This window comes from Triturus cristatus, chromosome 8, assembly GCF_964204655.1.
Source record: "Triturus cristatus chromosome 8, aTriCri1.1, whole genome shotgun sequence".
NCBI lineage: Eukaryota > Metazoa > Chordata > Amphibia > Caudata > Salamandridae > Triturus > Triturus cristatus.
Window position 1 is genome coordinate 840582408 of NC_140591.1, and position 23171 is coordinate 840605578.

Genomic DNA, 23171 nt, shown 5'->3' on the forward strand with positions numbered 1-23171 from the left:
TTTTGTGCATGAAAGTGTCCATACGAGCGTTCATAGCGTCCATCTTGGTCTCTATGGAGGAGAGACTGGATTGAATGGCCAGTAGAATTGCTTTCAGGTCCTCCATGGATGTGGACTGCACCGGAGCGGGGGTGCCAGCCTGTTCTCCCTCCAAGTCCGTGTGCGTTCTCGTGGAATTTTGGGCTTCAAAGTTAAGCATGGGCTGTTTGCCGAGTGTGCCGTCTGGGTGGTTGCCCGGTGCAGCGAAAGGGTGGCCGTAGACCGGTGCGAGCAAACGTGCACAATTGAGAGTTTGCAGTCGTACCCAGCTGTGAACTCGCGGAGGGCCATGGAGACGGTTGTCACAGGGGACCGGCAGGTCCTAGTGAGCCCAGGTGGCTGAGGTTCCACCGCTCCAGGAGGCGTGCACAGGCCCAAGCGAGGCAGAAAGACCAGGGGGGTGGCTGCAGTCTATGGGCCTCAGGGTGAGTGTCCCTGCAGAGGGTCGGGTTTCATCCGTGCAGCAGGGTCTCAGTGCTGTGTGATGGAGGAGGTCAGGAGGTGGCGGCGCTGCAGGGCGGGCGCTGACGGCCCTCAAGGACTAAGTAGTGATGGAGCAATTCCCAAGGAGACCGAGGGAGCCGTCAGGAGTACTTCGCGGAGGAGGAGCCGGTATAAACCCAGTGTATGGTTCAGGTGGAGAAGGAGCAAGCCACAGGCATCTGCGGGAGCACAACCCCCGTCTCAGGCGCGCTCCCCGGATCAGCGCACGTTGGGGACCCCAACCGCAGGAGCGGGCAGCGCTGGAAGTGGTGGTGCGCGGCCAGGACACGCACGGGCCCGCAGGAGCGTATAGGGCTGGTGTGGACTCTTCCAGCGTAGGGAGAGTGTAGGCCGCTCCGGGGGCCATGGCAGCCCCAGCCCGAAGGAGTCCAGGTGGAGTAGTCGACGTGAGCCAGCCACGTAGTGAAGGCGGATTGGGAGCGAGGATCAGGTGCCCACCCGGGTCCCCCACCAGCTGGAGCAGGTAGCACAGGCAGCAGCAGTATGGGATCGAGACAGGCGCGGGCCCGCAGGAGCGCAGAGGGCTGAGGCGGCCTCCTCCAAAGCAGGGCAGGCACCGGCAGTGTTGAATACAGGAGCAGCACTTAGGGAAGCTCCCAGGAAGCCAGGGGCACTATAGGGGACGACTCGTGAAGGAACCGTTGCAGGCCAATCCGACAGCCCAGGCGAGGGAGGAGTTACCGGCAGGCAGCAATGGGAGCGCGATCTGTTGTCCCTAGGCGCACTCACCGAGCAAGGCTTCACAGGGTCTCCCAGCCGCCGACGAGGTCTCACAGGCGGTGGCGGCGTGGAGCCGGGACAAGCACAGGTCCGTAGGACTGCAGGGAGCAGATGTTTCTTCCTCTGGCACAGGGTCGCCGCGCCAGATCCACAGGTAGCCCCGCCACCTCGACGACCCCCAATACGCGGGCAGCCTCTGGAGTCGTCAGCTATATCGGGCGGCAGGGCAGGAGTGCTTCTGGCCAGGGCAGCACCGGTCATGGAGAGGCGGCAGCAGAGCTAGGCGGCAATGGCGCCCGCCATCTTAAGCCGCACAGGCCAGACGTTTATGAAGGCGCCTCCCGGAGTGCACCGACCTTTGGCAGCCGAGATGGCGGCAGCAGGGGATAGCGGGTGGGCTCCGCTTCGCGGCAGCATCATTTCAGGCAAGTTGGAGCAGGTTATGAGCAGGATATTGTGCAGATGATGCCCCAAGCTGCAGCAGCCTCACATAAGTGCGGCCATCTTGCTTGGCGCCCTCTAGCGCCCCCCAGCGCCCCCCAACATTGATGATAATTTATCTAAATGTGAACCTTCTATCTTTTCACCCACCTTGGAACTGGTGGGACCAGAGGTTAGCATATTCGAAAAAAACAGTCCTAAAAGAGGTACAACGTATCACTAAACATCCTCCGCATAAGCAACACAATTTGTCCTGAAAGGACCATTTGGCCCTTAACAAAAATCAAAAACAACAAAGACATCATTATCAAACCCGGTGACAAGGGTAGGGGTATTGTGGTCATGAATAAAACTGACTATAATTACAAAATCCTTGATATGTTATCAGTACAGGAGCAGTACAAATAATCTCATCCCAGGGATCTGGGTAAACTGAATACTCATATCCAAGACATGACCAGAAGGGCTTTAGAACAGGGACTCCTCTGCCAACAAGAGTACACATTTCTGAATAAATCATGTCCCATAGTACCAGCTTTATATGGGGTCCCCAAGACTCACAAAAGCACTGTTACCCCCCCTTACGCCCAATCATTTCCACTATAGGATCCAGCACTGAGCCCTCTCCAAATATGTTGATACATTTTCATGCCCCCTTACAAATAAATATGCCTCTTATATTCGCGACACGGGAGACATTATTGACAAAACTGAAGGCATGCCATTCGATTGCGATCAGGAAATCTTGGTAACGCTTGACATAGAGGCGTTGTACACCAACATCCCTCAATGTCAAGCGTTACAATCATTGGCAGCACTGCTCAGTAGATCCCCCGGAAACAGGCCAGATCCCTTCATTCTGGAATGCCTTGAGATAGTCCTTATGAACAACTTTTTTGATTTTAATGGACTTATATATCAACAGATAAAGGGCACCAGCATGAGGGCTTTCTGTGCTCTGAGCGTAGCAAATATTTATATGGGCAAATGGGAATTGAAGAATATTTTCAACAAAGCAGCACTCTTTTTTGAGAACGTCAGCACATGGAAGCGCTTCATTGATGATATAGTCTTCATTTGGAGAATAGACCATGACACTTTGCAGGAATATATCTCTTGGCTCAATGCCTGTGATACTAATTTGAAGTTCACAGCTAAATTCAGCTCTGTAGAAGTTGAATTTTTGGATATATTGATCCATGGTTCAGATGAGAGACTACAAGTCAGCTTTTTCAGAAAACCAACAGCGAAGAACACCATCCTCCAACACCAAAGTTTCCCCCTTCGTGTTAAAAGGATTGTATTCCTATTGGGGAATTTTTGGTGTGCACCGGAATTGCACAAATATGAAAGACTTTCAAATACATGGTGATGCATTGAAAAAACGTCTGCTAGCCCGAGGGTACCCGCACCGATTGGTAAGACGGCCTTCAATAGAGCGAAATATTACAATCGGGACGCATTATTACAGGGAAAGACTCGTGCTTCACAACAACAAGTGGTATGTGTTATTAACCAACTGAACTATAAAATTAAGAACATCTTAACCAATAACTGGAAAATTTTAAATGTAAATGAGGATGAGGAACAACTAAACCCCCCCCCCCCCCTAATAGCCTACAGGAGAAATAAAAACCTCTGAGACATATTAGTACATATGAGACAAGAAACTCTTAACACCAACCATCAGACCAACATCACAGGATTACCCCCTGTATTAAGGAACCTCAGATGTGGCTCTTGCCACGCCTGTGATATAGCAATAGTAACGAGTTGACTCACATATAAAAGGTAAAAACATTAAACTCAGAGACCTAAGTAACTGCAGGAGTCAGAACATCATATATCTTATCCTGTGCCCATGCGACTTGGCATACTTAGGAGAGACGGGTCGCGAATTCTGCATTAGATACAGCGAGCACATATCGGCTATTCGCATGAGAAAAATTACAGCTCCCACTGTTCAAAACTATCTAGAAATGAACTATACAGAAAGTGATCTTAGATGGTGTATCCTAGAGAAGGTTAAATCACAGGCAGGACTGCCTGCAGCATTGACTCGGAAAAGAAGGGAAACTTTCTGGATTTTTACCTTCAATACTGTCAAAGATGGGTTAAACGAAGAAATTATCTGGAATGTCACAGATTATTACTAACTAACCTCTCTGTGTAGTACCACAACCTGAGTTCATGTAGACTAGGTGAAATTCTCACACTCCCTATATTTGTCAAGTATATACATCTGTACCCATCGATATCAGGCTATTTGTAGTACTTTTGGGACATACATTTTGGCTCTTTAATGACAGTATCACTTTTCCATCTAGCAGTCCGCACTCTGTGGACATGTGAGTACCTGCCAGTTAGGACATATTTTTATATTTAGGATCATATGGTTCTTATAACCAGGCCTTATACCTATTTGGGCTGATTATTTCTCCCCAGCCCTACACCATTTTCCATGATCGATCAGTGATGTGTAACACAGGAATAAAGCATGTCTTTCCCATAGCTACGACACACGTTTGAAATTTCATATATTATGCGATACTATCTAGTATCTGACATAAATAACATCAGTCAGCCAATCCCATATGCAAAATGCAGCCTTTTGCAAGTACTATGATAGGTGGCACAAGTGTGTCTCATTGCATTACATTATGTATCTGTTAATTCAAAGATGGTGCGAGCTGTAGCGCGTCCTAGTTAGAGTCTCTGTTTGCTGTACTGATGCGTCATGTCACGTGATGTCGACCACGTCAGCTGCTTCGCGCCGGAAACTAATCCATTTAATGGCAGTTCCAGTTAGCCGACAGTGCGGAACACTGCTGTTTCAGGTGGAGTCCCAGGAATGTAGACGAGTGGAGAATAGGTGAGTGGTTGCGCCAATACGTCCTCGGTACTGGTTGTCAATTAAATTATCATACACGGAGACAGGCCTGTAATATTAGGAGATTGAGACAGTCTCCATGATTCACATATCCCGGTGAAACCCGTCAGAGACACAGGCTTCTCAGTAAAAACCCTCTCAAATCCGACGTTTGATGCATTTAAACGCATACATGTTTAGAGCACGTTGAAGCCGTTAGTTAAATTCCGGTTAATAGCAGGGTAGATTGTTCCGCAGATTAACAGGCCCTATATTATAGCTGACAATATTCTCAGTCTGCTTCACCATATTGATACTTAATCGAAAATGTTATCATGAAATGGGACTTTCTTTTCTTTTTTGTCAACTGCCAACAGGGACATCATACCAATCCACGCAAGCACATGCAAATCTTGTGACTCCTTAGGATTGACTCCCCCTTCCTGAAAAGAGCGCTTTGATACTTACGCAACACGCATATGGCATAGGTGTGAATTTTCCCTTATACAGCCGATTGTGCACACCAAAGTTATATTTCTAACGATGTAAGCACATTGAGATCAGAATACCAGCCTCGGTAGTATAGGTCAGGGTTCTCCAACCTTTTCTGTAGTGAGAGCTACTTCTGCTCAAGGAAAGTCTGCCCGAGCTACTAGCAAATTTTATAACTGTACAATAGTGACTCTACTATGACCACCCTAAGCAGGATTATCAGTAGTTACCACCCAAGTATTCCAAGTGCGGGTAACAGCAGAAATGCCGGGAAAAAGTTAATCAATATAAAATGCCTCCACCTGACTTATGAAGTAACATTCAAATCTTAACATGACCTATGGCACAAAGGACATAAATACCGCAGTAGGTCTCCCCAGCTCAGCTTCAATTATCATTCATCAATTTCTTAAAATGCTATTTTCTTTTTCTATCATATACCACTTTCCACTGTGGGTGAACAAACTCAATTTTCCAGGAGAAAACCCATTTTTGAAAACAAAAACTGCCTTTAAAACATCAGTTTTCAGATTTTAGGAAATGCATGGTCCCAAAACAACAGTTTGTCATTTTCATAAAGTACTCCCATATACAAATGCCTCATATGGACAGACTACTTTGAATACCCAGGTATTACAGTCTTGTGCCAGGGATGCTCACTACAGCACCACGGATGTCTGCATTATGCCAGTAATGCCTACCATTATACTACGGCCACAGTTGCACAAAGGCTGGAAACCATAAGGGTCAGGGCAGAGACCATATATCAGTCATGACCATTATTATGCCAGGAATAGGTTAATGTAGGCCAGTCATGCTCCTAGTATGTAAATGATGGCTTCCAGTATGCCACAACTAGACCAAAAATACCCAAAATAGTCAAGGATGACCATTATTATGCCATTGGCACCATTATGCCAGGAACGAGCACAATTATGTCACAGATAACACCCTTATGATGGGGACTACCATACACATTTGGGGGTCCTTGACACCAGGCGTAGCTTTCAGGAAGCAATAGTGTTTATTATGGACGCACATAAATGCTGATGAGTTTCTTAATTTTCTCTGGTCTGGATCATGCCCTGGTCTCACTAGGTGTTGAGCTGATCATACATCCAACTGACACATTTTCACTCTGACTCTTGCAGTCCCGCACTTTGGTGGTTCAGCACTGATTACTGCTCAGGCTACTGCTGCAATACTTCTTTTATGGTCCACTGTTCACACACGTTGTGTCCGATACAGCAGGGACTACAACATGGTCAATCTCTTTGTGGGTTAGTTATATTGATATTGAATACAGACTGCCAAGTGGCAGACACTATAGGCTGATAAAGTGTGTGTCTGAGTGTTAGTATGAGCTACTGCCAATGTTTCGGCTGACTGTCACTCTAAGGGTCTTAAAATGAGCAGTCCTGTCTTTAATAGGCATCTACTCTCTGAATTTGAAACTAGGCTTGACTTCCCCTCTGAGAGCTACTTTGAAGGTACTGGCGAGCTACCAGTAGCTCCCGAGCTACTCGTTGGAGACCCCTGGTATAGGTGTTCCTATTTTCCCACAGGAACTCTGTACTGACAGCTGTGTGATTCCCTTTTGAAATACGTTTAAATTATAAACATACACAAGGTTAAGTAAGAGAAGATTCATGGACCTCGTCTTTGAAAATTTTGTGTTTAAATTCTTTCTTTCCAGCAAGTTTGCACAGCCAACAATCTTAGACTTTGGCTTCCTAATTTCCTAGCCTGTGTTGCCATACTGGGCATCTGACCCACTCTTCTCTTCTTTTCATTAATAATTGGTCCAATCAATTGTATATTATCATTCAGTATGGGTAATTAAAAATATATTGTTAACACCCTCTAGATACCCTTTATTCTTTCTTGTGTGAGAGTTCATGCGATTTGGGAAAGGTCCTGAAGAAGGTGGTTCACATCGTGTTTCACCCCACCGAAACACGCGTCAACCATATTAGAACAGACCTTGTTCAATACGTTCATCAAACTTGGTCTGGTAGACTAGAAATATCTTTGTCTCTCCCTTAGACCCAGATGTGCATGTGTGTTTGGGCTGCTTGTGTTTGTTTGATTTGAGTGAGCGAGATTGATAGTTGAACATTGTTGTAATATTTAGTTTTTTTAGGGGTCCAGAGTATTGTACTGTACTTAGAATTTACATGTTGATAAAATAAAGTCTTGTCTTAGGAATAATAATGTTTATTAAAAAAAAGAGAATTTCTTTTTTTTTTTTATCAATTGTACTTCTTTTAAAAGATAACGAAGTTATATGGATATAAATGTTATGAAAAAGGAAACTATGAATAATAAGTAAATGAAAAAATAAAAATAATATGGTTGTAATACAATAATTGACTTGCTTTTGATTATGTACCCTGCATAACCCATACTAGATTTAGTCTATTGCACAAAGAAATATAGTCACGAGAGAGCTTTATTTGTCTTTGCAGCTTGTCTGGTAAATCCTTTTCGGGACACTGGGATTTAAATTTTCCCTTTGGTCTTGTGTTTCTCGCTCTGCATAACGAACACGAGCGAGTCACTTATTGGTTTTTGCTTGGGTTCACTCTTACCTAACAAACTCCGCATTATTTTTGCTCCTCATAAAAACAGAGGAGTTTTGAGGCACTGCGGACTGAGTCATTTACGGCCCAACAGCTGGTCGGGTAGCATGATTGGGTTCTGTGTCGTGTGCTCTCTTGTTAATTTTGCAAGGTGTCGACTTACATATATTATATTAGGTTAAACTGGATAACATTGTATATTTATGTACTCATGGGACGGTCTACGAGTATAAGTATGATACCTCAAACTATACACCGAGTCGTGGTGGTGACATGTGATTCAATTTATATTTTAGAATACAGACGTTTTTACATATATACTTTTCCACATCCATATACTATGTGGACTGAAGCTTAACACTGTGGTAAGCAGGACAGTGTTTGGTGTCCTATACTACTTCTGGTATCTGTTAGATATTAGGATACACCATGTATTTTGATTTCTTTTTCAGATTTAAAAAAGTTTCTCATAGACTATAGATTCCAGATAGATTATGTAAGGATAGTGACATTTTAAGATGAGCCACGTTGTAACGTTTGGCCTTTAACTCGGTATAAGGGCGCTTCAAGCACATAATTTACAGTTTGATTTAAACACGTTTGTGGTGACCTGATTTCTGCCCCTCCTTCTCTCTAATATTTCCTTGGCTATGTTTATAGATATACAAGTGTTTATAACATTGGTTTTCTTTTGCACTTTCCAAACACTCCATTGGTTGGAGGTATCCTACACATGGATCCCTTTCGTTTCTATACGATGACTAACACATCACACCTTTACACCTTCTCATCTTTTGAACTGTAGAGCACTAGGAGGGTGTATGGGTCTAACACAACTCCTTTCATTCCTGATGCCATTATTACATTTGTTTCAGCCCTGACGAAGTCCTGTTATATTAAACGGACGAAACACGTGTTGGCATGAAGCGGTTATGTTTGGCTATGGATTTTGTACAGAGGAACGGCCATATTGAATATGAAGTATAATGTCTGAATAAAAGACACTGGAAATCAACGCACAATACGAACTTGGACTTGATTTTTGGAGTGCTTGGAGCTTAATGTAAATTTCAAGGAAAAGACTGATGTCTATTTTCCCATTGAGGAAGATTTGGTGGCTCTACCTCCTCCTTAAGCACCATCTGTAATAATTGTATTTCTATTTGGATAACTTTAGACCAGATTGCAGTGTTCGCCACTTCCCCAAGCCACAAAGTATATTATAATAACCCCTAAGCAACTGGGCAGATGGGGCTCTGCTCGAGTGTATCTGAATAAACATATGCTTGGTTTGTATTCTCTACTGTCTGGCCAACTCTTCATTTGTGTGGAAGGAGAGGTGGTCGCATGTGACCTGAATGGCCTGATTCGAGCCACGTCCTTCAGGATGTCTCATGGAAATCCGAATAAGTGGTCCGGAGGTGGTCAAAGCAAATTTGGAGAATGCACGCAGGACTTATAAAAATTATTATGACAAGAAACATGTGAAGGATGTCACTCTGAAAAAGGATGACTGAGTGCGGGTTAAGCAGGATTGTGAGTAAACAAGATAGAGGCATGAAGAAAGGTGGTAGTCACTTTTCTGAACCATTACATGTGTGCAAAGTGTATTTGTGGTCAGCTAAGCTAAGTAATGGTAAAGTCTGGCATTTAAGCAAGCTTTCTAAATGTAATAAGGTTTTATCATGGAGTTGTTGAGGCTCGAGAGCTCCTGGAGCATTGCTCTGGGATGAAGAAGACAATGGAGTGCCCACTTACAGTGCTGTTCAAGTTCAACAACGTGATTCTACAGTTAATCTTATGACTCCGCCTCTGGATGCTGGAAATTAGTTTCTTCCCGGAGATGTGAGTGAATTAACTAGTAATGTAAAAGAGTGGGGACAGGCGTGGCTACGAGCGTCAAGATGGCGGTCGCACCTTAGGTGTGCTCCAGACCCCTCCATCATCCGCTCGGCCATCCGTGCACATCAGGACTCCCTGCTATCTGGCATCGTGAGCAGCGCTGCCAGGGGGCCGCCGGAGCTCCGCTTGGGGAGTTGGTGGCGTCCTGGAGTGGTGTGTGCGGGCCTGGTCTGACTGGCCCGCCGCGTGCCATCTCTAAAATGGCGGCCTCCGCCGCGTAGCTTCTGAGCCTGCAACGACCCGCAACCTGGACTGTTGGTGTTCGTGCCCGTGTGTGGGCCTTGGCTGGTCTCCTCCCCTGTGGGACCGGGGCACGTTGTGAGCTGTGTATGCCCGTCATGAGAGGGCGGTGAAACCGGCTGTCAGTCGGGCGGCACAATCATCATACATACGGCACCTGGTGGTCCGCGGCGCTCCTGCCTGGGGCTGGCTGCTGCTTCGTGGCGGACCCAACTCTGTCTGCTGTGGGTCTGCTCGCCGGGGGCCCTTGCACCTGCCATCGGGGCCTGAGTGATGTGCTTGGGGACGCCGGTGCTCTCCTTAGTGCTCCGGTAGCTAGGGCCTGGTTTGGCAGACGCTGGAGGCTGCCGCTTGCGGTGCACCCCGCTGGGGGTGAGGATCGCTGATGCCGCCCGGTGCTGAGGACCTCCGCTGACGGTTGCTGGTGTGGCGGCGCTGTCTCGGACAGGGAGCAACGGCGCCGCGGGGCCCCGGCGTTCTATAGCTGCTTGACTTGCCGGAGTGTTGTGCCTGAACCTCCGGGGCCTGGACTGTAGGCCTGGATGCCGCGGGCCCCCATTGCCTCACAGCGGTGGAATTGTTGGGCGGGTGCCTGCCGGGCCTGGACTGACCACGCTTGGCGTCATAGGGACGGCCTGAGTCGGACGGCGCTGAGTTCTGGCGGAGCGACGCTGGGTGATCTGCTGCGGAGCTGCTCCTTCACCGCCCCTTCTCCTGAGCCTGGGCGGACTTCTCCAGCGACGCAGGCCTCCGCCTGCGGTGGGATCCTTTGGGGCTGTGGTCCTTCACGGAGGGTCATCGCCGGTGTCCTTGGGTGGCCTGCTGGGAGCGGGGCCTACCTCCCTCGCCAGTCCCTGGGCCCAAGCAACGCTCTTGGAGGTGGAGAGCCCACGGAGGCCATAGGGGGGAGAACTGTACGCTTCCTGATTGCCCCTGGTGTGCCTGAGGTCCGTGCTGCTGCGGTGGGCTCTGCTGGGGGTCAGTGGCAGGCAGCGAGCTCTTGCACTTTGGACTGGAGGTAAGGAGTGGGGGTGCCGTGGCATCTGGGTTGGGTGGAGGATTCATCCGTCGGTCGAGCGGCAGGCGGTTGTGTGGGGTGCGGGTTAGCACAGCTTCTCTCCCTCCACCAAGTCTCCTCCCCCTCTCCCCCACTCCAAGCGGGCCCCCTGCAACTTGCGTCGGAGGTGAACTGACCCGGCTGGGCCACTCCTCCCCAGGCTCGGCGCTGCCCACCATTGTGCTCTCGTGGTCACCTGTCAAATCAGTCACGGAGCTGCTGGTATTCCTGCGGATGCAGTGTGTGGTCCAGAGTGGGCTCCGGCCGGGGGGTCCTTGAGATCCAGTTCCTCTCCGGGGTCCACCAATGGGTAGGTCGGACAGGTCATCAAATGTCCCCGCCATCCAGACCAAAATGGATCGCTTCACCACTCCGGAGGGGGGGGGGGCTACTGGGGGAGTGGCTGGGCGGGAGGCTTCTCCGTCCGCTGAGCTGGCTACCATCCTCCAGGCTATCCACGCGTCCCAGACCTCGGTGGAGGGCAAAATCGCAAAAGTAAGAGTGGATGTGACTCTTATCCGGCAGGACCTTCGCAACGCGAACGTTCGGATTAAAGAAGCTGAGTCCAGGATCTCCTCTGTGGAAGATGATGTGCAGCAACTTAAGGGGCAGGTGGCCCGCCTTCAGTCCCATACTCAGGAGTTGCACCGCTAGGCGGAGGACGCGGAAAACGGGTCCAGACGCAACAACCTCCGCCTGGTGGGCTTTCCGGAGGGAGTGGAACGGTGTCGTACAGTGGAGTTCCTGGAGAGGTGGCTGAGGTCGCGGGCTCCCGAGGGATCCCTATTCCCTTGGTTTGCGATTGAGTGGGCCCACCGGTCCCTAGCCCCCCCCAAGCTGTTGCTGGGCGCTCCTATACGGGTGCTTAACTTCAAGGACCGAGAGGTCAAGCAGAAGTTGAGGGCACTTAACATCCAGTATCAGCTCCTCTTCCCGGCTCGCCTGCGGGTGGTATTTAAGAACAAGACACGGTTTTGACAGCTCGACGGAGGCATGGACCTGTGCGACGGAGGAGCGCCCTCTGCGGGTTGTGCCCCGGGCATGGGTGATGTGGGGGGCGGGCTCGGCTGCTCCGCTCCCTCCGCTCCTCAGCCTCCGCGTAATCGTTCCCGTAGGCGCCGTGACCGGAGGCGGGCCCGCTCGGCCTCCCCGCCGAGTCACACACAACAGCCACCCCGGATCGAGGGAGAGCATCGAACAGGAGGCGCTCTGGTTCATCTGGCCGACTGGATGGCGGTGGGGCTGCTCCCCGGCCCTCAGCGATTGACCTTCCGGACACGGACCTCTCCTGTAGCCCGATTCTGTTGAGGGACCCTGCTTGAGCCGGTCTCTGCCCGCCGGGCCTTGCTCCGCGGCCAGAGACGGCGCGCTGTCTCAGATCTGTACCTAACTTCCCGATGGTCATTGTAAACATGCATCCGCTCACGATGAGGGGTCCTCCACTCTTCCATATTTCCAGGCGTTTTAGTTTAGTTGTTAACTCTGTGCATTGGGTGTTGTTTATTGGGGGGGGTCGACAGATGCTTCGGTTCCTGAAGTGTGGGGTGGGGGTGAGGGGGGGGGTTTGGGAGAGTTTTTCCCTGTATGTTGCCCTGTTGTTTGTAGGTTTTTGTTTCAGCCACCATGGAATGACACATGTTGCCAGTGGGAGGGATGGGTGTCCCCCCGTACTCTATGATCGCACACACCTCTGCGGGATCCCAAACGCGTTTGTAAACCCAAAGCCATGCGCCCGCGTCGTCCTAGAAACGCCTACCATGACAAATAACGCTTCCCCCATGGCGTCTGTCCACGTGTTGTCATGGAAAGTCAATGGTCTGCTGGACTGGCACAAACGCACAGCGGTCTTACGGTATGCGCAGCGCCTCCACATTGATTTCCTGATGCTTCAAGAAACGCACCTCTTAGGTAACTGCTGCCCCTTCTTAGCTCGCTACGGCTATGATAGGGTACGGCACTCCGGCTTCTCCAGGGGCTCACAAGGGGTTTCCATCCTCCTACGGCGTACACTGCCCTTTGTCCTCTCCCAAGTGGTGCATGACCCTCAAGGCTCGTCATTGACAGTATGCGGATCGTTGGCCGGTTCTCCCCTCACTCTCATGTCGGTGTATGCCCCCCTCCATGCTCACGCCCACACTTGCGCGTACCGCTGCCCTGGTACACAACGTGCCCGCCGGCAACATGGTCGTTGCAGGAGACTTCAACGCGGTTTTAGCCCCGGCCCTTGACACAACGGGGCCTCTTTCTGCCGCCCGGGCGGCGAGTGCGAAACAATTGCAAAACTGGTCTGAGTCCCTGGGGCTCTGCGATGCTTGGCGCATATGGCATCCACGCAGCATCCAATTCACGCATACCTCCGCGGCTCACCGCTCCCAGGCGCACATAGATGCGATCTTTGTCCCCGCGAATGATTGTTCTCTGATTGTTGACGTCCGCATCCTCCCTAGAGGCATTTCCGATCACTCCCCGGTACTCCGTAGCTCAGGGGCCCCCCCTCTCACAGCCTGCCAAACATGGAGGAGGAACGCCTGGATTCTCCAGGATAGAGATTTCAGGCGGGAGGTGGGGAAGGAACTTATACGATACTTTGCCACCAACAAGGGCTCGGGAGCCCCTCCGGGCACCCTATGGGAGGCAGGAAAGGCGACCATATGGGGTTTTGCAAAATGTCAGCTTAAGCTCCATAGGCAGTCGCAGTCGCAGCTGCAGGAGATTTCCTCCAAGGAAGCGCAGGCACTTCGCCTGGAACAACTACTATCCACGGGCCCGACACTTAGCCCACATCCGGGATGAGATTAAACAACTATCCATGGATGCGGCCAAGCTCCTCTGGAGGTCCTCGGTATGAGGTAGCACGAGTCTACGGTTGGGGGGGGGGACAAGAATGGTGCGATCTTGCACAGGTTGGCCACATATCCCAGGGCGAATCGTATCATCCCGGAGGTAGTGGACGCGGCGGGAGCGGTGCAGCGTGCTCCCGTGGCGATGGCAAACACCTTTGCGGCATACTACCGGAGGCTGTATACAGCACACAACCCTGAGCTGACCGTTACAGCCCCCCTCGACTGGGGTGGGGTGCGCCTCCCTAGGCTGGATCCAGCGGCTCAGAAGGATCTGGAGCATCCCATCTCCTTGAAAGAAATTGAGGAGGCGATCACCCTGGTCTCCCCGGGTAAAACCCTGGGTCCGGATGGCCTCATGCAGGAGTATTATGCGGCATACCGAGGCACCCTAGCACCCCACCTAGCCAGCCTGTTGAAAGAAACCGTAGAGAGAGGTTCCTTTCCGCCGGAAACGGACAGTGCCACCATTGTGGTTCTCCCGAAATCCCAGACTCCCTCCCGAATATGTGCAGAGTACCGCCCCATATCCCTCCTCAACACCGAACTTAAACTTTACACTACCATTTTGGCCCAACGGCTGAAGCCCTATTTGGCCCTACTGGTACATCCGGATCAATGCGGGTTCATGCCTCAGCGTGGGACCCATCACTGCCTCAGAAGGCTGCAGCTGGCCCATGCAAATAGGCACCTGCTCACCCCGTATTTGGCGCTCCTGTCCATAGACTTCGAAAAAGCTTTTGATTCGGTGGACTGGACGTACCTGCAGGGCGTGTTGATCGAGATGGGGTTCGGGCCCCACTTTTGCTCCCTGGTCCGGGTCCTGTACGCTCACCTGAGAGGGCGAGTACTGGTAAACGGGGTGCTGTCGGAGACCTTCCCCATCGCCAGGGGCACTAGGCAGGGATGTCCCCTCTCCCCATTGCTCTTCGCCCTGGCGATGGAGCCCTTGGCATTCGTGGTGCAATCGGAGGAGCATCTCCATGGATGGGAGTGGACCCATACGGCCGCGGACAAGATTGCACTATACGCGGATGACGTCCTTGTCTTCCTGTCCAATCCAGCCTCCTCCGGACCACACTGCCTCCAGATTTTGCAAGACTTCGAGCAGGCCTCTGGGCTGCGGCTCAACCCCGGGAAGTCAGTGCTGGCCCCTCTACATCTCTCTAGAGAGTGTTTTGATTGGCAGTCTACCATACCACTTCGGAGACAGTCTTTTCAATATCTGGGGATCTGGATCGCCCTTCTTCCCGAGCTGGGCTGGTCCCTTAACGTGGCCCCGTTGGTTAAGAAGGCTAAGGAGGACCTCCTTAAATGGAAAACGCTGCCTCTGAACCCCCTGAGGAGGGTGGCCCTGTTTAAAATTATGATCCTCCCCAGGTTCCTTTACGTCCTACAGAATACCCCCTTCTGTTTTTCCAGGGCGTGGTTCAGGGAACTGGACAGTTTAATTTCCAAGTTTCTCTGGAGAGGAGGACGGGCCTGCGTGGCTCTGTCGACTTGTCAGATTCCCTCTTATGATGGAGGCATGGGGATGACGCACCTGTATCTGTATTTCCTGGCGGTGCGTCTAATGGTCATCCACGACTGGTTCAATGGGGGCTGGTGGGATCCAGCATACAGGCTTGAACTGAGTGAACTGGGGCTCGCGGACATCCAGGCCATGATGTACGGGGGGCCCATTCCGACCCGACTGCCGGATGTGACGCGTTCTGTGTTGTTGGCCTGGCGGGCATCGCTCTGTCACACCGAATGGACGGGGAGGTTAACCCAATGTACTCCCCTCTGGCACAGGGCATGGCTCCGGGAGGTTAGTGGATTGCGGGGGTTCAGAACCTGGGACCTTATTGTTATCTCCCAGCTAGGGGATGTATGGGCAAGGGGCCACATGTTGTCCTTCCAGGAGCTCCAAACTCGCTACTCCCTACATTCATCTCAGTTTTATAAATATCTGCAACTGAAACATGCCCTCCACGTGCATATTATAGATGACACGAGGCTCCCTGAATATAGCCCCAGAGGCCCAAACGCTGTTGGGAGACTTGGGTGGGGGGGGGGGGTCCCGCATTTACCACACCCTCATTAACAACACTCCCACATCCCTAGACAAGTTGAAGGATCAGTGGGTGGGATGAGTGGGCCTCTTTGACGAGGTGGACTGGGGCAATGCTCTCATGGCCCCCAGAATAGTCACAGTCTCTGCCAAACTCAAGCTGGTTCAGCTCTACTACTTACATGCTGCGTACCTCACTCCCCTGCGCCTGTACAGAGCGGGTTTGTGCCCGGATGCGTCATGTGCAAGATGTAACCACGCCCCAGCCGACTTCTTCCATATGGTTTGGCTGAGCCCCCGCTTAGGCCAGTTCTGGGGATCCATTGAAGTGGAGCTAACGGAGGTATTGGGATGGGAGGTTCCTCATGACCCACGTCACTCTTTACTGGGGATCACTGACGGGCTGGATGGGTGCAGGAATGATAAGTTGTTTTTTTAACACAGCTGTGATGGTGGCCAAGCGGGACATTGCGGCGGCCTGGATAAGCCCTGACCCACCCACCCTGGAGAGGTGGCGGAGAGGGGTGGACTGGTGTGCAACCTAAGAGAAAGCCCTTTATACAGCTAAGGGGTGCGTTAAGAAATACCGCAGAGTGTGGGGGAAGTGGTTGGGGAACGTGGAGGGTCCTGCTTAACTTGGTCCCAAATTCCGTCTATGTACTTTTATGGGGAACGTGATTGGGGGGCACAGTGATTGTGCAAATGAACTTATACTTGTGATTTCCGTGTACTGGCTGAATTGTTCCTATTTTTTTTAAATCAATAAAAATGTGCTTATCAAAAAAAAGAGTGGGGACATGCTTCTTCTCAGATGTTATATTCTTACATCAAAGGGGTGAAAGTGACAAGTTCAGGCAGAGCTATATCACTGCTCACTAAGTAAAAAGATTTTGCGGTGGGGTGATGGTTCTATTAGGTATGCATCATTTCCTTGTATTAATTATGCATCATTTGGTTGGTATGCATAATTTTCTTGTGTTTATAGGCATATATACTTTACAGCATCAAGACTCATACACATATTTTCCTAAGTAATACACCCACTGTTCTTTTTATCCTTTGTGATGATAAATTGTTGTATGTTTCAGAATTATTTTTATTATAAAATGGGGAAATGTGCAATGCTGCTATAGGGGAAGTTATCATAGTGAATGAACTATTAAGATTCTTTACTGGGATGTCAGGTACCAAATGCTGGAGGAGACAACTGGTGCAGACTTCGTTTGGGAAGGCGGTACTAGCCGGCTCTCCCCCTCATACAAATAAACTCCCTTTTAATCGACTGCAATTTGTGTGCCTCATCACTACATTCTTCACAGCTCTGCCAAGTACCACACATCGGCATTAGACTAACGCATTTCAGTGTGGTGGTCCGCATCACTGCAATGAAATGCAAAGTCACGCATAATAGCGCCTCTGCTGCCAAGGAGGAGCGCTAGTAATCAAACAGGAAACTAAAGCTGGAATTGCAGATCACTGTGAGAATTGCTCCTGTGGTGGGGGGCTGGCTCAGTCTGCAGCTTTAGTTAACAAATTAACAATGTAACAATTATACTAAGATTCACCCGACAAGGCAGACCATGCAGCATATTTGATACATCAGTGATGGATGGGGGAGAGAAAGTGCCTAATGAGAGACCTTGTGTGAGGTCAGGATGAGTTTTTTGACGCACACTAGGCGGGACATCCTACTACCGCCCGCGACTGCACCACGTTGGGCGGCTGCAGTTCATGAAGTTTTGGCAGGCTGCAGTGGAAATGGTAACAAAGCTTGCACCACGTTGTGCTGTGGTATTATTGATCCAGCTGCAATTGGAGCCAACCCACCTCACCACCGGTGTCTGAGTGAACCCCACACCCTGTGCAGCCAGGCCTCGGAGCAAAGTGAGTGAGTGCCTCAAGTGAACTCTCACTCTGCTTGTTGACCTTTAATTTGCTTTAAATTGGTGGAAGAGGTGTGACGCCGCGACCAGGGCGACTCACTCCGGAATCTGGGGATCACGGTTCGATCTCCAGCACCGGAGGCAGATTAGCCCAGCACCATGTGACTCTGGGCAATAGCTTGCTTAATCTTTCAGACGGCCCCCAGCGCCTAGAGACCCTTACGGGTGATTGTTCGCGCTTTACAAATGTGGATTATTATTATATTAAATTAACGCTAGCCACAGCGTGCGGTCACAGTGGACAGGTGGTTCCAGTCCAACAATTGGTTTTCAGCTAAGCCCGCAGCGGCATCACATAAATCAGCAGAGCGGAGCTTGGGCTAGTAACACTAGCTCTGTGACAGCCTGTTAATGTGATCTCTGGTGATGCCACTGTCTGCGAGGTTGCACAGCTGAACTAATTTTCAGGCTGGGTTACTGAATACACAAATTAAGCTTAGGCTACAAATAATTATCAGATAGTGTCTAGTGCTGCAGCGGTTCACTACTTTTCAAGAAAACCCTGGCAGAAAAGCAAGATAAAAACAATGAAAAGTAAAAGAGTATAACTACAACGAGGCATTGAAACAAATAAAGTGATATACACTGAATGGCGCTGGCCTTTAACCCCTTGTGTGCCACGCCCTTTCCCCGCCCTGTGCCGGGCGTTGCATTAGCAGGCGGGGTTCATGACGAGCTGGACTCGTCATGGGCACAGCGCGACCGTGCTCCATGACGAGTCCAGCTCGTCATGGGCACAGAAGGGGTTAAGTGGGATGGAAAAACTGTGGCGGGTGGGGGATCGCTTAAAGTGCTGTGGCAAACCTGTGAAAGGGCCTTGCTTAGCCTAAACTAAGTTAACTACACAATCATGTGCTTAACAAATTCATTAAATCGTTTTTAACAAAACATAGCAACACAGCAAAAACATATTATGTACAATAAACACTTAGCGTAAAATGTTAAGAAGACTCTTCTGGGATTCAAACTTGACCTGGATGCAAGAGATGAATTCATGATGTAAATGCATTGATCTACAAAGACGCCAAATCCTGCTTATGCAACATGCTTTCTTTAATAGAGGGTTTGTCTGTGAGAACAAGTGTGGTAATGTAAATAGAACGTGGTGACCTATACTTAACCCTGCTGGTCTGAATAATTGGTGTATTTTGCTCACCCTACAGCAACAAATAGTAGCTAATGTTGCAAAAATATACTCTCATTTGGAGGTCTGCATTGATGCACACCGCAACATTCAGCAACTGCAAAAGCAGTCTAAATGATTTATAAATAATTATTAAAATATTCAGAGACGCAAGTGTTTTACAGATTAATAAAAGATAAAGCATTTTTTTCACCAGTCTTCTCTTGTCTGTTTTAGAACAGAAACATTTAACCAAATGGCTTGTATTTTGTTCTGGTTGCAATCTCCCTACTAAGTAGCTGCATTATTAGGTTAGATGCCAGTCGTCAATGTTTAGCCTACAAATCATTGCATTCTGGAACTTGTAGTTTCTCTTTTTAGATTAACATTATAGACCGAAAAATCGTAGCAAGAAAATGCTGCAGTGGGTAAAAAGCAGACTGACCGATTTGTGAACACAAGGGTTGAAACGGGACATCAGCAGTGCAATAATCACAAATTTGCACAGATTTGATACTCAAGCTTTACTTTTACACAGAATAGTTGCCGTCAGTGGTTACTGTAACAGACATAGGTGAACTAGGCAGTTGATCTTTGAAGAGTTTCTCGTTGCTCAAACGGGTGTAATTTCAGATATTTATGTTTCCCTCGCCTTCCTTACTCACTCATAATTACACTGAAATTATGAAAATGTCCCACAAACAATAGAAAACATTGGCAGCTATACCGTCTCCGAGACGCCATGCGCACGCCTTTTTACAGTTCACTTAACACTTTACATAACAACGTTTCATCAGACTACATGTTCTGTTCACGTGCAAGCAAAGAATACAAAAGCAGCAGCAGATGCACAAAAAATAGTATGTCTCGGACCGACCGGCGTCGGAAGTTGAAAAAAAATGCCAGGTACCTGATCCGTTTTAAAGTGCAGGTGGTCACATTTCTCCCATTCGCACACTTCGATGAAGGAAACCCCGATTGGCTGCCTGGGACTTGTTTGACCAATCACAGGGCACCGCTACACACATCGGAAATGGGAGTCAACCGACCAATTAGGAGTCAGTTCACATATAAAGTTAATCGGCGTGGATTTGCAGCATCTGTAAACGCGTTGTATTGGAGGAGCACCTGGTTGTTGCTGATTTCATGTTTATTGCTTCTGTCTTTGTAGTAAAGAGCCAGATTTTTATTATTTTGGTTTTGTCTTGGGAAAAACCGTAAAATCTTGTTTGATGAGATGTAATTTTTTTCTCTCTCTTCAGCTCTAGCAACGTTTCTCATTGTCGATCTGACACTAAATCCGTGCCTAAATGACATTCATACCCAGGGTCCAAAGAAATCAGGTCACTCCGGTTGGTGCAATTGTGTTGCAATAACCAAGACACATTAGAGAGACAGCTCGCTGATTGGGGAGCTATTTGCTCTGCCGAACTGCACTTAGGACTTAAAGGGCTTAGGGATAAATCGAAAAAACATGTTTTTTGCACATGATTCAAGCCTAAATACAATTTTGCACCTCTTTTTGCTCTCTTACGTTTAATTGTGTAATATTTCAGTTTCCATATTTGTATATGTTTGACCGTGTCAAGTAGTTACGTGAATAGTAGGTGCAATTATTTATAAAAATATGCGCATTTACATCTCACCTAAAGCAGTGTTGCAGTGCGGAAACCTGGGTAACGGGAATCAGGACAATATCCCATACCTAATATCCTCCCTTCGTCACAGACCAAATATCAGATTAACACATTCACTCATAAAATTATTGGTGGGGCCCATAACACCAACATTCACACTTCGCTTCTCACTGGTCTGCACTTACAGGAGAAATGAATGTTCCAAGCGCTGACATGAAATGAATACCTTATAACCTATAGAGAGAAAAATTATTTACATTTCTATACACTAATCCCCTTATTACTGCACATCATAAACCTAAACTTTAAGATACTCCTCCCACGTGATCGATGGATCAATTAGTTGATTTGATATTGATGATTTAGTCCAGCTAAAGCATACTCAAAGATCCTGATCTACCTCCTTTCAATAAACGACCAAACACATTTTCTTGTTAATCAATATTCTTGTTTATCTAAATAATGCAAGAATTTTAGTTCCATCTAGTAAATTTATTAATCATTACGCAAATCACAGAACACCATATTTACCTATTCTGGCTATCGGCCGTCCTCTAAGTCATCTAATTTAGTCGTCAGCACGCTACAGTCCCAAAGATCGGGTCAAGGACCAGAGACGTGCAAGTACCGATCAGTGGCCATAGATTTTTGGAAGTCCTTAGTTCATCAAGAAATTGGGCAGTAATTCAGTCTGTGAAAGATTCAGGAACACAGCCGTCACATAGCGTCACCGTCGTCTCCGTCAGCAAAGGAAAAATGCAATCTAACAATAGCAGCCGTCCTCTCTATTCTAACGTCACTTTTATAATGGAAATAAGGTCTAAAAGATACAATTTAGAGAATTTGGGCTCATCCCATTGGTTGGTTGGGATCGTCCGGTGAGGTTTCACACAATTCAAGATGTTAAGTCATCCTACATGTTCCATCCGGTTTTTATAAAAGTCTTTTGTGGAAACACTTGGCAGGCATCCCGTCGTTACCTTGCTTGGGCACATCGAGTCTAGGGTCATGTCGAGGCCACTGGTACATGGGGTTGGCGCAGGCGCACTTTGTCTGAAACCTCGTGGAATGGTGGCCATCGCGTCGAGTATGTCAGGCGGCCATCTTGATTTTAGGCCCGAAGGACAACTTAAGCGAAACAAACACAAAAAGTAATTAAAACATAGAAATAACAAATAAAATGTTAAACCCTCACTAATTCCCCTATGTGCTTGTAATTATCTAGCATATGGCGACATTTAAAGCGTTCATATTCACCCACTGATGTCATCTGGTGCAACATACGATAACGTCACAAAAGCAACATATAGCATGCGATATTCGATTTTCCTAGTATTAGTATGCGTACATATGTTAATTACAAATTATTTTAGCCATGCAAAATGCAAATCCCACGTATATTTCGTACATTAGTAATGTTGGTTAAACTTCACACAAACACATTAATAATATTATAATTAATCGATTATTCTAATTAGTATAAACATGCAGAATAGGGGGGTATACAAAATGTTGTTCTACCCGCTCCATCAGCATCACTTTGTTTGCTTACAGAGGGCTTAACGGCTGCCCATTGCTCACTACTGGCTAGCCTCATTGTCACTCTCATTCGCCTGCTTTGACCAGTGCTTGCCGTTGTAGTGTCCTGCAGGACACGTTCTAGTGTTTGGTAGGATATGAGTTTTCCCAGTCACTCCCTTGAGGGCTGGGCACACTGGCACTTCCACCCACCCATCCATCACAGGTGTCACGCGTGACGTGGCCATGACAATAAAAGGGCCCGGTGCACGTGCTCGTGGCCAGTTACTGATGTACATTCCCTGGGGTCTGTGTCAATCTTTTACGTAATGTGGGCCGGAGGCCCAACACCACATTGGCGACGAGGCGGGTAGCTAACCCCGCATGCCCGCAACTTCCTCGCCTTCATGAGGAGGTAATGAGCCGCCACCGTGACGGTGGTGAGGGTCGTGCTCAGCATCACGACGCGGTCCTACCTTGAAGGAAGGAGGCACGGAGACTGGCCTCTTCCCACTCACATCACCCGGCAAATGGAGGAGTGGACAAGCAACCCCGCAGCGCCCGCCCGAACGCCAAGTAAAGCGTGAGTCTCCCCACCATGGTCGTAGTAAGGCTGCCGCCACACTCAGGCAATCGCCGCCACAAGTAGAGAGCCTTGCGATCATCACTGTGCAGCACACAAGAGCAGACCTGCAACCCCCGAGCTAAGCACCGCTCTGCCGAATGCGCTCCCTGCATCCGCGGCACAACAAGAAAAGAAGGCGCCGCAACGACACTAGTGTGCACGCCCGCAGCCACAGACAGCACAACAGCACCAGCGCAGGGCAGGATGAGGCCCAGCTGGTGGATGTAATATACCAGGCCTGCAGTTGCCCACAGCACGCTCCAGCACCGCCTTTGACACCGGAGGGAGGGTAGCGCCCAGCCAGCAAGGAAGAGAGGTGAGGCAGTCTTCACCCGGTGAGAAAACATGCACTTGCGTGAGCCGGGCCGCCGAAAAACACATTGCCGCGCAACCCAGGCTCAAGAGACCCCCATCGCTGCCAGCAAGCTGTCCAGCCCGTCTGCACCGCCCCTACCGTGACCCCCCCTACCTTCCTCCAGCGACCAACACAGTCCAGAAGAAGGTGGGCGGCTGCGGGTTCTGTTTGCCAGTAAGCGTCTGGACCCAGTGACGGATGCCACCATCGAACGCCCCCAAGCTCCAGAAG

The 23171-nt window shown here is 49.1% G+C and overlaps 1 protein-coding gene across 1 annotated transcript in view; it reads right to left on the minus strand.

Annotated features, from left to right (window-relative positions):
- NSUN3 (NOP2/Sun RNA methyltransferase 3) overlaps positions 1-19840 on the minus strand; it is a 133533-nt gene extending 113693 nt beyond the window's left edge. Inside the window, exon 1 of the mRNA XM_085622334.1 lies at positions 19716-19840. The gene's annotated coding sequence lies outside the window, so the exon portion shown is untranslated. The remainder of the gene's footprint in view (positions 1-19715) is intronic.
- Positions 19841-23171: the final 3331 nt, after the last annotated feature.